A 13,473-nucleotide genomic window follows, 5' to 3' on the forward strand; every position below is an offset into this window, starting at 1 on the left:
CGGGATACCCATAGTAAGGGGCTAGACATACGATGACGGGTAGCTTTTTCAGATGCACTGACAGTGGGTGGCAGCGTCGGGAGCGCCGTGTGTATCGGGCACAGCGTAAAGCCATTCAATTAAACCCATCTGATGGCCTATGGCGGCACATTTAATTGCCCTGCATCAGTCAGACCTAGCATAATTAGCACGCATTTTTTTGGAGGGGGGGCCTGAATGAACAGGTACACCAGGATGCCTGGGTAGAAAGGGGGGTCGACATGTCCGTACTCGGGGTACACACTGGCGCAGACATTTCAGATCTCAGGAAGTAGGGAAGCGAGTCTGTGAGGCCACATTGTGCCCATGGAAGCAAATGCCTAGTAACAACAGTAGTGAGGCTTGCTAATCGTAGACTGTAGCCCGGGGGTGCATCTGGGGGGAGTCATGCTTCTTGAAAGACAGCGTCCGTTGGTACACGTCTGGGGTGAAACCATTGCAGAGAATTCTTTCTTGCCTATGTAAGGAAGTATAGGGACAAGATATGATCTTGCAAGGAGTTGGTAGGGCCCGATAGTTGGACTAAACATATGATGGCTAGGTGTGAGAAGTGAAGGTTAGGGCATGACCTTTCAGTGTAGGAGGGTAGGGGGGGCCAGATAGTCGGTCAACTACGCTGGCCTGTGGCGGTAAGGTCATGATTGGTGAGAAGTTATTGTAAGGTCCTTAGGGGGGCGGCGCCATTCTCGAATGGGGTCGCCCAAAGGGAGAGACAAGTGGTCTCTCATAGTACTCCAGGGGCAGGTACAGCCTGTTGGGTACATGTGTGCGGGGGAGACAGCCACGCTTTCTCCTGGCTCTTTGGCCACCTCCTCACGTGCACAATGATGCCAGTAAACGGCACAGAGATGCAAGGGCCCACTTTAATGGAGTTAATGGAGCGTACGGGGTAACTGAGGGACCAAAGTACCCTCACGGTAAGCGGGCCCTCTGCGCATGCGCACTTTGACAGAAGGACGTGGTTTAATAGGGCGTACGGGGGTAACCGGGGAGGGGATGTGCCCCCACGGTAAACGGGCCCTCCTGCGCACGCACACACTCCGACAGGATGGGGTGGTTAAATAGGGCATTCGGGGGTAACCAGGGAGGGCATGTACCCCCACGGTAAACGGACCCTCCTGCGCACGCGCACTCCGATAGGAGGGCGTGGTTAAATAGGGCGTTCGGGGGTAACCGGGGAGGGGATGTGCCCCCACGGTAAACGGGCCCTCCTACGCATGCGCACTCCTTCAGGAGGGCGTGGTTTGGTGATAAGGATCTGACACCAGTTATTGACCTTGCCGAAGGCTCAAATAGGCGCAGAAAATTAACTATGTATAATATGAATTGATTTGTTAGTTTTGGATAGGAAATACCTTATACTAGAAATATGTTAAGGTTAGCCATCTGAATACCTGTATATATCAATTGTAACATTTTCTGCGTAATTGTGTAAATATTGATTATTCAAATTTTGATTTATTTTGCATATTTTAAAAAATACGGCCGGGGGGTCGAAAGATCCCCCGCCTTCCAAAGAAAGCCCTCTTGCGTCCTGTTAATAATGTTATGTTAGTTAACGGAAGGGTGGGGGTCCTCCTGCAGTCCCTGGCCATACGGAATCAGCGCCGCGCAGGCGCGGCGGCCAGGCCGTGACGGAACCATTCCGTCACCAGCACAGCCCCACCGTGGCTCGTGATGAAATGGTTCCGTCACGAGCACGCAAGGGGTTAAATGATGATAATAATTGACCTATGCCCAGAGTGATTAAATAATACTGAGTACAACAAATATCTTTTGTGTTTTCTGAATTTTTATTCTGATACATGTAAATTTTGTGTGTTGTAAAATTGTTTTCTGGGACCATTGTTCCTATGTACAGGATTCACTTAAAATAGCACGTATGCTTTTTTGCAAGCCGGTATGCGTCACATTCAATCAAATCTGTGAGAAAACTGATCGAGTGTTTTATATCAAAATGCTGTCCACTGTGTTTAAAAATGCATTCATATATTGAAATGCGTAGGTGGCGGATCTAATGTATTTTTCCCAGGAAATTTGAAAAGTAACACCAACCTTATCTTCTGAATCCATTAAGTCCACAGATTAGCTGGCTGGAACTTCAGAAGATCGTATTTTTTTAGAGTTTGAATGCCTGTGGATCTGCAATGGGCTTTGGGCAGCTTTTTACACATGGAACTTTGTGTCTGGCATATGTTTAGAGCGGGTGAAACTGGCATACAGCCTGCGCTGTTCCGAGGCCCCTTCTGTGGATTTATTGAAGGTCACAAAGCACAGTTCAAAGGTGTCACGTATCACTTGCCTTTTGTTTGGAGCTTGTAGATTGCTTCGGTTCGGGAAGCCACACCAATTCCCCTGTGACATGAAGGGACAGACTTTGGAACACTCTTCCATTGGTGATTAGATCTACTCCCACACTGTTTCAATTCATGAAATTGTTGAAGACCTGGCTGTTTGACCAGTAGTTCTTCTCCTCACCTCATCACCTTTTAAAATGTGATACTGTTCTCTTTGACGCATTAGTTGAGTCATAGCGCCAAGACGCCTACGGGCATACGCTGCGCTTTACAAATCTTAAAAATAAATAAATAAATAAATACGCAGGCAATCCGTTCAGTGGGAGGTTTCTGCTTTTTGGTTTGCAAGTGTTCCCTAGGTGTCTACCACGCTCTTTTCAGGGAGTGTCTCAAAAGTTTGTGGGAATAGCCACGCTCCTTGAGTTTCTTGACAAGTGTTTTAGCGTGGAATTCAAAGTCCTCATGTCTAAAAACAATTTTGCCTTATGTGCAGAAATTGCCCATAAGGCAAGTCATTCTTCAAATTACGTGGATGTTAACTCCTGCAGTGCAGGGCATTGTTTTGATCAGTGGGTTTCATGTGTAAAGTACTAACTAACTCATTTGTTGAAATTTTGACGCCAACATCCAGAAAAGGGAGGTTCTTTTTGCTGTGTGCCAAACTGAATTTAATGTCAGGACAGCGATTGTTTAACCAAGTATGGAACTCCATTAGTAGTGTCTCAGAGCCTTCCCATAGGCACCACACATCATTGATGTATTTGTACCATTACCTGATGTGTGCAATGTATGGGTTGTTATGCTGAACACATTTTTGCTCATATTGGGCCATGTACAGTACAGCCATTTCCGGCGCAAAGGGACAGCCCATGGCTGTCCCTTTGATTTGCAGGAAGAAATCTTCTTCAAATTGGAAAAAATTCTTTCACAATGATATCGATGCCAATCTAAGGAAGAACTCCGTGGGTACCTGATCTGGTCTAGGTCTTGACACATCCATTAATACTAGCATATGTAAATCAGGGTTGAAAGGAAACCCTTCAATCTTATTGATGAAATCCATAGTATTGCGTAGATATGAAAGGACTTGCAGTAGAAATGGTTTCAAGAACACGTCCACATACTTTGACAATGGTTTTAAGATTGAGTTGCACCCGGACACGATAGGACGACTGGGGGGATTTGTGGCATTCTTATGAACCTTTGGCAGAAAATATAATAAAGGTGTCCTTGGGTGCTTGGTAATCAAGTTTTCGGATTCTTTAGGTCCTAAGATCCCCAAATATGTACCCTCTGTAACTGTCCTTGAAATTTCTTCTGCGATCTCTTTTGTGGGCTCATGTGAGATGCACCGGTATGCTTGAGCAAAATAAGGAATCACAATTTTTGTGATTCCTTATTTTGCGAGTAGGTATTTGCCTACCTACATAGCACACAGCTAAATTGCGAATTTCAGCGTTTGCAAACGCAATTTAGCTTGATACATATGGCTCATAGCCACAAAAGGTATTATTTCTACGCCACACTCATTTGATGTTACTAGGTGGAAGAAACAAAAAAAAAGTAGAGAGAAGGGCGAGACAGAGAAAAAGAGAGCAAAAAACAGAGATGAGGGAGAAAAAAAGCAAGGAGAGAGCCAAAGAGCAAAATGTATTATTTATTTATTTTAGTGTTTTATAGAGCGCAAACTTGACCCGTGAGGGTATCAGAGCTCTTTACAAGGATTACAGAGGTGAACAAACAAAAAGGGTTAGAGTACAGAAATATACAAAACGGTTGAAGAGGGGCAGGAGTGCTAGGACCGTAGGGGAAAAGAGGGACACAAGTGTAAGGTTACAATTACAGTTAGAATCGGTAAAAACAAAACCCCACATTTTTTTGGTGGAGTGAATTGGTGATCTGAGAAAAAGGTGATAGTCTTAGATTAGTCAGGCCCACTGTGCTGATTGAAGGCAGGACTTAGATGAGGAATTTAGTTATGAGGAAAGTTTTGGCCTCCTTTTTGAAGCGTGCTAGAGAAGGGATTCTTCTGACGGCGGGTGGGAAAGAGTCCCAAATACTTGGTGCTGCCACAGAGAAAGCCTGATTGTAGGTTCATTTTTTCCAAAAACGGGCAGGTTGGAGCAAGAGGTTTCTGGCGGTCCGGGAGTTCCTGCTTCCTCCAGATACCACTAGTTTCTGAGCCAGATAAGCAACAGAGCCTTGTGTGTAATGCATGCCAGATTCAGCTGTATTCTGTCCTCTAGGGAAAGCCAGTTCAACACTTTCAAATGTGGGGAGATGTGGTATAATTTCCTAGGGCCAGTAAGTAGTCTGGCGGCCGCGTTGAGGCAGGCTTTTAAAGGTGCCAAGAAGATCTTGGGTAATCCCGAGAGGGTGGAACAGCCATATTCCAGTCTAGAGATGACTAGTGCTTGGACTGCCATTTTTAAGTCAGGAGCATTGATGAATGGTTCACCTTTCAAAGGTAGCTCAGGCGGAACCTGGCTGCTTTAGCCAATGAGTTAATGTGATCCCCGATGTCCAGGTTACAGTCGAGGATTATGCTCAGAGATTTGGCTGAGTCCACGATGGTCGGCGGGCAGTTTAAGGCTGTGATGGCCTTGATCCACATCTGAGTCTCCGGATAGGCTTTTGTAGGAGAGATTAGGATAAATTCAGTTTTCTTTGCATTGAGTTTGAATTGGTTAGAGGCAAGCCATTGGACGGTCAGTTTTAGGGCCTCGTTCAGAGAGAGAATCTCCTCGAGCGATGAAATGTTAATGTATATTTGAGTGTCGTCCGCGTACATATGGTAGGAGATGTTAGCGGTACGAAGGGTGGGTGTTCTGACATGGTTTTTGGCTCTATTTCGGAGTGATGATGACTTTAAGCTTGCTAACATCTATAATCTGTATTCTTACCTTGTGTTGGCCCTTTTAAGCCCTTTCTTCCAGACCTAGAAGAGGATAGCTGCTTTATATGATGATAGATCCCTTATTCTTGACTCTAATCCATCTATTGCCTATTGGCTTTGACATAATTATGTGTCCTTTGTAGTCCTGACTTTATATTACATATTGGTATGGTTTGTGTAGGTACTCTGACAGAGCTAAGGGTTATTTCATCCTTCTCAGGCCTACAATGCCCAGAACTAGAGAGACTCCATTTTGCTTTCTGTCCCAGCAGAGCTGAGATGCTTGCAGGGTAAAGGTAATGTTTATAGTTAAGCCTGTTGTCTGCTAGGGGAAAACCAGCCAGGACTGGTTCTTATCCAAAGAATGTGTTTGTCTCTTGGGCCCAGACGTAACATGCGGATGGCCACTGCGGTTGCGCGAGGGGCCCTGGAGCTGGCACAGGAATTCGGTGGGAGGCAGCCCTCTGTTGGAAATTTCCATGAGGGGAGAGGATTCCATATTAGCGAATTGCAGGAGAGGAGGAGTGGTCAGTTTGGTTCTTGAAGAGAGAAGAGTAGGATGTTTGCTGGAGCTGAAGGGTATAGTTCAGTTCACTTGGTTTTCTGGAATGGAGAGAAAAGGCAAATGATTGCTGAAGCTGGAGAGAGCAGTCATATGAACAAAGTTGGAACTATCAGCTGGGGCTGCCAGTTTATCAGAATGCATTAAAGCAGATGGAGGAGTTGAAGCTGCCAGCTGGAGCAGTTGAGCCAGAGGAGTGAAGCTGTGGTGACGGAGGGAGAGAGAGAGAGCCCTGATTCCACCAGAGAGAGAGAGAGAAACATTCCTTCTAATGGGTGAGGTAGTCTGAACTAGTTTGCTTTACACTTACACCTTAATCTTGTCTTTATTCCCTAGGCTATTGTATGTCTAATCCTTTTTCTTTCAGCGGTGTGTTACAGTTCCTGTTAGTTACAGAGACCCCGCAGATCTGTGTATGTGTCTATTCCCATTTTATTGTTATTGTAATAAAGATACCCCAGTTCTTAGTGAACCAGTGTGCATGTGTTGTTCTTATGATAGAGCTAACCTTTCTTCTAACCAAATGCTATAGCAACTGATGGATCAAAAGGAAATAGGAGCGCTTAAATCAGGGAATAACCTTTGCATACAGTGTGTGTCTCTTGTTCTTAAAGCGCAGGTAACCTTTCCTTCTAGTCAGGTGTTACAGCCAGAACAGATGCTGCCCCTGATCAGGTAAGTAGCCACTGAATAATTAGGGAGAGAGAGGAGCCCTTGAGCTAGGGAAATAGTTATACACTAAGTAATTCGGCCATTCCATAATATTATTGTAGTAGTGAACCTTTAGTGAATAGTGAGAGAAACTTTCCAACATAGAGAGAGAGAGAGAGAGCTGAAGGTATTCATAGGAAAGTGATCGTCGTTGGTAAGCGGCGTTAATGAGAACACCAGGTGGGAAACTGGTGCATAGGTTCGCCGGATTGTGGACCGGGCTGTGAGTGGGAGAACACTAGGGAGGAACACTAGTGTGTAGGTTCGCCGGAATAAGGACCGGGCTGTGAGGGAGAGAGCACTAGGGCTGCAGACTAGTGTGTAGGCACACAGGATTGCGACTTGCCGAGCGAGCACTGACTGTGGTCAGTGTGTAATGGTAAATATTCAGAACTGCCCCAGGGTAGATTAGTCTGGACCCATGTGGTCGCGAGACTATGAGGTATGAGTGTGGTGTAGGGCATGGACGTCCTTAGTAATCAGTGAGTATTCCTAGTAATCCCTATAGATTTAGTGGTGTTTCTGATGATTTGAGCTTGTATATTGCGAGTTCCCCATCCTCAGGTAGGTACCCAGGTGCCTGGACTGATGGGTCCTGAGGAGGGAGGTGGTTACGTTTTGGCCGGGTTGGTGGTGCTCTGGTGAGCTGGTCCTATCTGGTCTGAGAATCCGGTCATAACAGTGGGGGACAGGGTTGAACCTTGAGGGACTCCAACCATGACTGGGGTGGGAGCTGATAAGTTGCTGTTAATTAGGAATATCTGTGATCGGTTATGGAGGAAGGACCTAAACCATTCTCAGACAGCACCATCCAAACCCATCCTGAGTTTGAGGCGTTCAAGTAGTTTTTCATTGTAAACCGTGTCGAAGGCCGAGGATAGATCCAGGAGGATTAGAAGGCAGGTTTTGCCTTGGTCTAGGGCTTGGAGGGCATCGTCCACGATGTGGAGCATAGTAGTTTCAGTGCCTAACAGAGGAATATTGGAGATGGATCTGAAGTTGTCAGGGGAGGCTGGATCCAGCGATTTTTTTTTTAAAAATAGGGAGGACTTGGCCGGCTTTCAGGGGGTCTGTAATCGATCCCTGCTGGAGAGAGGCGTTGATTATTGCAGTCCAGCTAGGAACAATGGATTGGGAAGCCGCAGCAAGGCAGTTGAGTGGTAGCGGGCCATTAAAGTGGTTATTTGGGTTTAAGGTAGAGAGGATTTTAGAGATGGAGTCTTCATCATAGTATTTGAAGTCGGTCCAGCGTGCTTGGTTTTTAGGTGAAGCCAGTGGGGGTAGTGCAGAAGGGGGGGGGGCAAGTCCGGCAGGGGTTGAAAATATGTGGTGGTACTGAGTTTATTACCTAATGCTGTGATTTTATTAGTGAAGAAAGAGGTGAATTCCTCAGATGATATTAGAGACTTAGGAGACTCATTCTGTGTTTTAGCCAGTTTATTTGATTGGTGTTTGACCAGTTCAAAGAGCTTGCAGGGTCTATTTTTGGCATTCCCCAATTCCGATATGAAGTATTCTTTTTTAGAATAGAGGATGTTCTTGTTTAGGAGTTTCTCGCCTGGTGGAGAAGTATTCTTTCAGATTGACGGAGGGATCTCCTCTCCAAGTTGAGGGATCCAGTGAACCAGGGGTTTCTGTCTTTGATTTGTATTCTTTTTAGTTTTAGAGGGGAGAGGTCATCCAGAATGTTCGATATAGTGGCTGAGTAGTGTTATGCGAAGGGGAGGGGTCACATTTGCAGCGAGTCTCCAGGTTCATAAGGTCAAGGTTCTTGGTGTCTCTGATCCAGCGTTTGGGAATCACCGGTTGCGTTGCCTTTGTCTTGTGGGTCCCAGGTAAAAGAAAGGCAATGGGTGGTGGTCAGACCAGTCACATGGGTCTATGGAGATAAGCATGACTGAAGATTCCTTAGAGATGATCCTGTCAAGGGTGGCCCCTTTTGAGTGAGTTGGCAGAGAGCAGGCTTGAGTCAGGGCTTGATCAGTTAGGAGGTCTTTGATGGCGTTGACGTGGGGATCCTTAGGGTCATTCCAGTGCAGGTTAAAATCACCAAGGAAGATCTCTTTAGCATTGGAGGAAATCTTAGTTGTGATGATTCCCAAGACGTGATCGGTGAAAGAGTCCTTCAAACCTGGGCGGTGGCAAAAGATGTGCAAGTTGCACAGATGGAGAGGGTGAGGTATTCGCAGGAGTCGGTGGTGGCCACCGTGAGTTCTGTGACAAGGAGGCAAGATCGGTAGATGCAGATGATGCCTCCTCCTTTACTGCTGGATTGTCTGTCCAGTCTAGCAATATTGTAGTTAGGATGGACTTATAGGATCACGGCAACGGGAAGAGTATTCATTGAGCCATGATTCAGTTAGTTTAGCTAGGTCTACATCTTTGTTGAAGATGAGGTCAGCAATGTCAGCGGCATGCTTAACTGCTGATTGACAATTCATTAGGAGACTAGATAGGGGGTCTGGGGGAGTGTCAGGGGTCTGGGCGGACAGGAGTACAGGCGCAAGGTTGCTTTTAACCACACTTCTGTAAATGTGGGCAGTTGGCCTGTTGGGGTTGATGGTGACGGCGTTGATGGAATGTACAGGACTTGCATCTAGTGGACAAGGGATGACTTGGACAGAGTTGTGGTCTTGGAGGATGGCCAGGATTTTGTTTCCCATGAGGTAGGGTGGACTTGAGGTGGCTGTGGTAGAGTTGTAAGAGGGGGCAAGAGCTCAGAATTCCTCCTCTAAAAGGTTGCTTGCGCGGGCGAAAAGGTCTCAAGGGTAGCGGAAGTGGGTGCTTGGGAGGCTCGGAGATCTGTGGGGGGGTGGATATCAGCAGTTGCTTGAGGTTAGCAAGGGAGAGTTCGACAAGGTGAAGGAGGTTCATAAGGTCCAGAATGGAGCTATGGATGCTCTGGGTTAGTTTGGCCGCTCTGGAGTGCAGAGTTCCGAGATCAATATAGGCGGAGGTGCTAGAGGGCAGGGGGGAAAGTTTCAGGAGCAGTACAAGCGGTATGTATAGGTAGAAGGGGAGAAAGGTTGGCTTGAGCTGAAACGAGGGTCTTTGGAGGTGTACCAAGCTCGCGGTTTTGATGAAAGGCTGGCGGGGAGGTGATCAGAGGTCTAGGGGCAACTCTGTTGGAGGTGCCGGGGGACGTGCTATAAAGGTTAGGTTGATCAGTGTTGGGAACCATTGTAGGGCTAGCTCGATCTGAATCAGGGGTCTTTGGGAGCGTACCAGTCTCCTAGTGGTGGGGGCACTAGGTGGAAGGAGATCAAAGGTGTAGGGGAGATTCTGTAGCCTGGGTCAGGAGACATGCTGGGGAGGATAGGATGAACTGCGATGGAAGCCCTTGTGGGGGGTTATGAGGGGTGGCTAGGCACATTAGGCTGGCAGGGCAGCGGGTCATTGGTGCAGATGTTAGTTACCCTATCAGTGTCGGGCACATGGTTTCTGAGGATGATGACAAGGTCAGCAAATTTATTGAGGTTATTGGTTGAGGCTTGGATCAGAAAATGCAGTTTTTGTAGAGGATGATGATGAGGTCCGGTCCCAGGGTTGAGGAGGGCGCAATTGTGAGCTTGGTGCTGGATTAAATTTTTCTGGTTGAGCGAACTTTAAGAAGGTGCCCCAAGGTTTTGCGCCAGGCGGCGGTTCTTCTGGAATAGAAGATAAGGTAATGAATGCAATGCCAATGTCAGCGTTGAACCGCAGGTCGGATATCAGCGTCTCAGGGTGACTTTTTAGGGTGGTGTGCTTGAATGATTTAGCAGCTGTTTCGGATAGGGTGGGGCGGCAAAAAGAGTCTGAAAAAGCAAGACAAACCTCAGTAGCAGTCAGCAAGAGGTAGAGCGGGGATGATGAAAGAAAATGAATGAAAGATCGAAAGAGAGAAACAAAGAAATAAAAAACAAAACAGCAAGAGAGGACGGGACAATGTGAGTGCGGCAGTTTGAGTGACAGTGTGTGAGTGATAACATGAGAGTGGGAGTGAGAAAGAGTGCGAGAAAAGGTGTTAGAGTGAAAGAAGGTGTGAGAGGGTGAGTGGGAGAGAGGGAAACAAAGTGAGGAGTTAGAATGTAAGAGTGTGAGAACATTTGTGTGAGTGTATTAAAGTGTGTGAGTGAGAGTGGTTGTTAACTAAAAAGCAGTGTTAAAGTGTGACTAGTGTTCATAGTCATACATCCTGGAAACCTATTTTTTTTATTTGGGTTGCTTGTGATTGGACTTGGAGCCAAGCCAGACCCAACTTGTCTCTTTCCTTGAATTCTAAGATTTTCTCTCATCTTTATGAATATGGTTCAACTAAATGGGCAGACGTTTAAACAAATCTGCTTGATGGGTCACCCTAAAACATTTTAGGTAATTGCTATGTTGATTAATATTTTTTTTAAAAAAGTTTAGTGAAGGTTCTGCAAATGGCACTAAAAACATTCTTCCTAAGGAAACTCTGACTTAACTATAATACACACACGCACACAGACACACACCCACACACACATATATATACACACACAGAGACACACACACATACACAGACAAATATGGAAGCACATGGAAAATGTGTTAATAGATTTTAGTCACAATATAAATACTTGTTCAGTGGTACTATACTAATATTCAGAATTCTGGAACTCTGGTGTGTTCTAAAGTGATTGTACCCAGTGAATAAGGCTGATCCTCTGCTGGGATTTAAATAATCATGTTTGAAAGTAAACAGTTTTTTCTCATGACTATCTTATAGAGGTTATGGTTAAAGGTGTCCCAGAAGCTAAAATTAGAGCACTTTTTCCGTACATTCATGCTATCTTCCTCAGCCATGTGAGAATAAAGTCTGATACACTGAGTAAAGTATGTGCTTCCAACAAAAGCTTGTATGGTCATTCCCCAATGTTCTACTGCAACCTCCCAGTGCTCTAATGAACAACTAGTTCTGAAGAGAAGGGATACCTCTTGAACCATAAATTAAGTATGTTTTAAACAAGAAGGAGCTACACAATTCTGTCTTATGGTTCAACTAATTTGAGCCTGCTGAGAGCATCCGCCTTGACGTTCTGATCTCCCGTGGAGCTTGAGTCTGCGTCCCCTGTAGCATCTTCAGAAAAAAAAATAGTATTTCAGAAGAAATATTGGAGGATAGCAGGCAAGCAGAACCTGCACAAGTGTTCATAGATGAGGACAAAATGGATAAGGCATTACAGTTGCTTCAAAGTATAGATCCAAAAGATCCCAAGCCAGATATGACCGAACTTCTTGATTTAGAAGATGCCTGCCAACAGATGTGTCCAATGATTGATGAACAACTTGAGGAAATTGATAGAAAACACTCCGAGTTATCTGAATTGAATGTAAAGGTTTTAGAAGCCCTGGAGCTCTACAACAAACTAGTGAATGAAACACCTATGTACTCAGTGTATGCCAAGCCCACACCCCAAACACATTACCCATCTACATCGACTGGTGTTTCAATGCAGCAGGCATATTGAAACCAACAGCAAGGGGGTAACTATATGGTACATGGAGTTCATCAAGTTACACTTCCACACAAGGATACAGCCTAAGACCGGATCAGATTGGCTTACTAAGATCATTGCCACCAACTCTAAACTCTGCTGTATCAACACAGAATGCTTCATACTTAAGCACTGTGCATGATTCAATTTCCAACACCTCGTATATGAACCAGAACGGAGGCCTTCAGTCAACAGTGGGTGCTCCAGCATACACACAGCACATGGGAATGGCAGTGGAAATGCCTAATTATCAGAACACTACATCGAACTTCCCACAAGTAACAGGCTATCCCATGGCAGTAACTACTCATTCGGCTCAACAGCCTGCAAATTACTATCAGCAACCTCTCCTCTGAAATTCAAACTTGCCCATATTCTCAAAATATGTTTGCTTCTTATCCTATGAAATATATAGCGCCGGAGATAGAATTGGCAAGTTTATCCAGGACCATCAACGCAATTACACCACATTATGAAGTGGACATTTTCAGGTGAAATTGCCTCCAAGATAAAGCATAATTTCTTCAAAGGGCCTTATGACATTAAATGTCAATGTTTGTAAGCCAGCAGAGCCATGTTTTTGTTAGATGAAGGTTGATTACGAATTGTACTCCTGTACCTGTGGCGAAGAAGGCGAATAACTCAGTGAGATTTCTGCTTTAATTGCGGCTTCAGTTAGACATTTACAGTACAAGATTTCAAAGATTTTTCAATTTCCAAGTAGATAATAAATATTCTTTTTAGTGCACAACTATTTGTTAAATAACTTCAATTAAAGTCTTATTCGATTTGAATGTTGCTAGTGGTTTACTTGTTACAGCACCAATACATTGCTGTCATAATTGGGTATCCCTGAATACTATCTTTATATACTCTGATCTGGAGAAGGGTGTCAATGATAATCTTGTATTACAGTAATACTACATAACTTTGTTTGTGACTTATATACAGCTAGTATACAAAGACTTAGTCTGACTACACGCTATAGGTTATATTGAAATATGAAGAAGAAGGGTCGGTGCTTTTTTTCTGTGTAAACCTAACTAGGTGGTTTGCATGCTGTTCTGCTCCCATTTTTAACATTATGCTTTCTTTGCACCTAACTAGTTGTAGTATTATCAGTCTCAAAGTAGGTGTCGGGCTTCTACCCTCTTTACTCTGCTTTTAAGATTTCATTCTCTCTAGAGCAATGTAATGCTAATGCCTATCCTACAGACAGAAACCTTTTTCCAGAGGATATACCTTTACATTGTTTTTTTCAAGTAAAAGTATTCTACCAAGGAAGTTCAAATACACTGTCTCAGGTGCAATCGACGACCCCAGCTTGAAAGAGGTGTGTTATGGACTATTAATCTGGCTTTTGTCATTAAGTTCTAAGTATGGGCGTAAAATCCGTTTTGCGAGCGAATTTGTGGATTTTTGGCAATTTCGCAATTCCGCGAATTACGCCAATTTGCCCAAAAATCC

General features: G+C 44.9%; 1 protein-coding gene and 1 pseudogene across 2 annotated transcripts in view; one reads left to right on the forward strand and one right to left on the reverse strand.

The window, feature by feature from the left end:
• LOC147702949 (uncharacterized) overlaps positions 1-13,473 on the reverse strand; it is a 4,293,369-nt gene that overhangs the window by 879,230 nt on the left and 3,400,666 nt on the right. The window lies entirely within an intron of this gene.
• LOC147702950 (signal transducing adapter molecule 2 pseudogene) lies at positions 9,940-13,257 on the forward strand (annotated as a pseudogene). The gene is made up of 2 exons (XR_015297133.1): positions 9,940-9,963; positions 11,564-13,257. The product of XR_015297133.1 is annotated as a signal transducing adapter molecule 2 pseudogene (transcript).

Source organism: Lissotriton vulgaris, chromosome 7, assembly GCF_964263255.1.
Source record: "Lissotriton vulgaris chromosome 7, aLisVul1.2, whole genome shotgun sequence".
NCBI lineage: Eukaryota > Metazoa > Chordata > Amphibia > Caudata > Salamandridae > Lissotriton > Lissotriton vulgaris.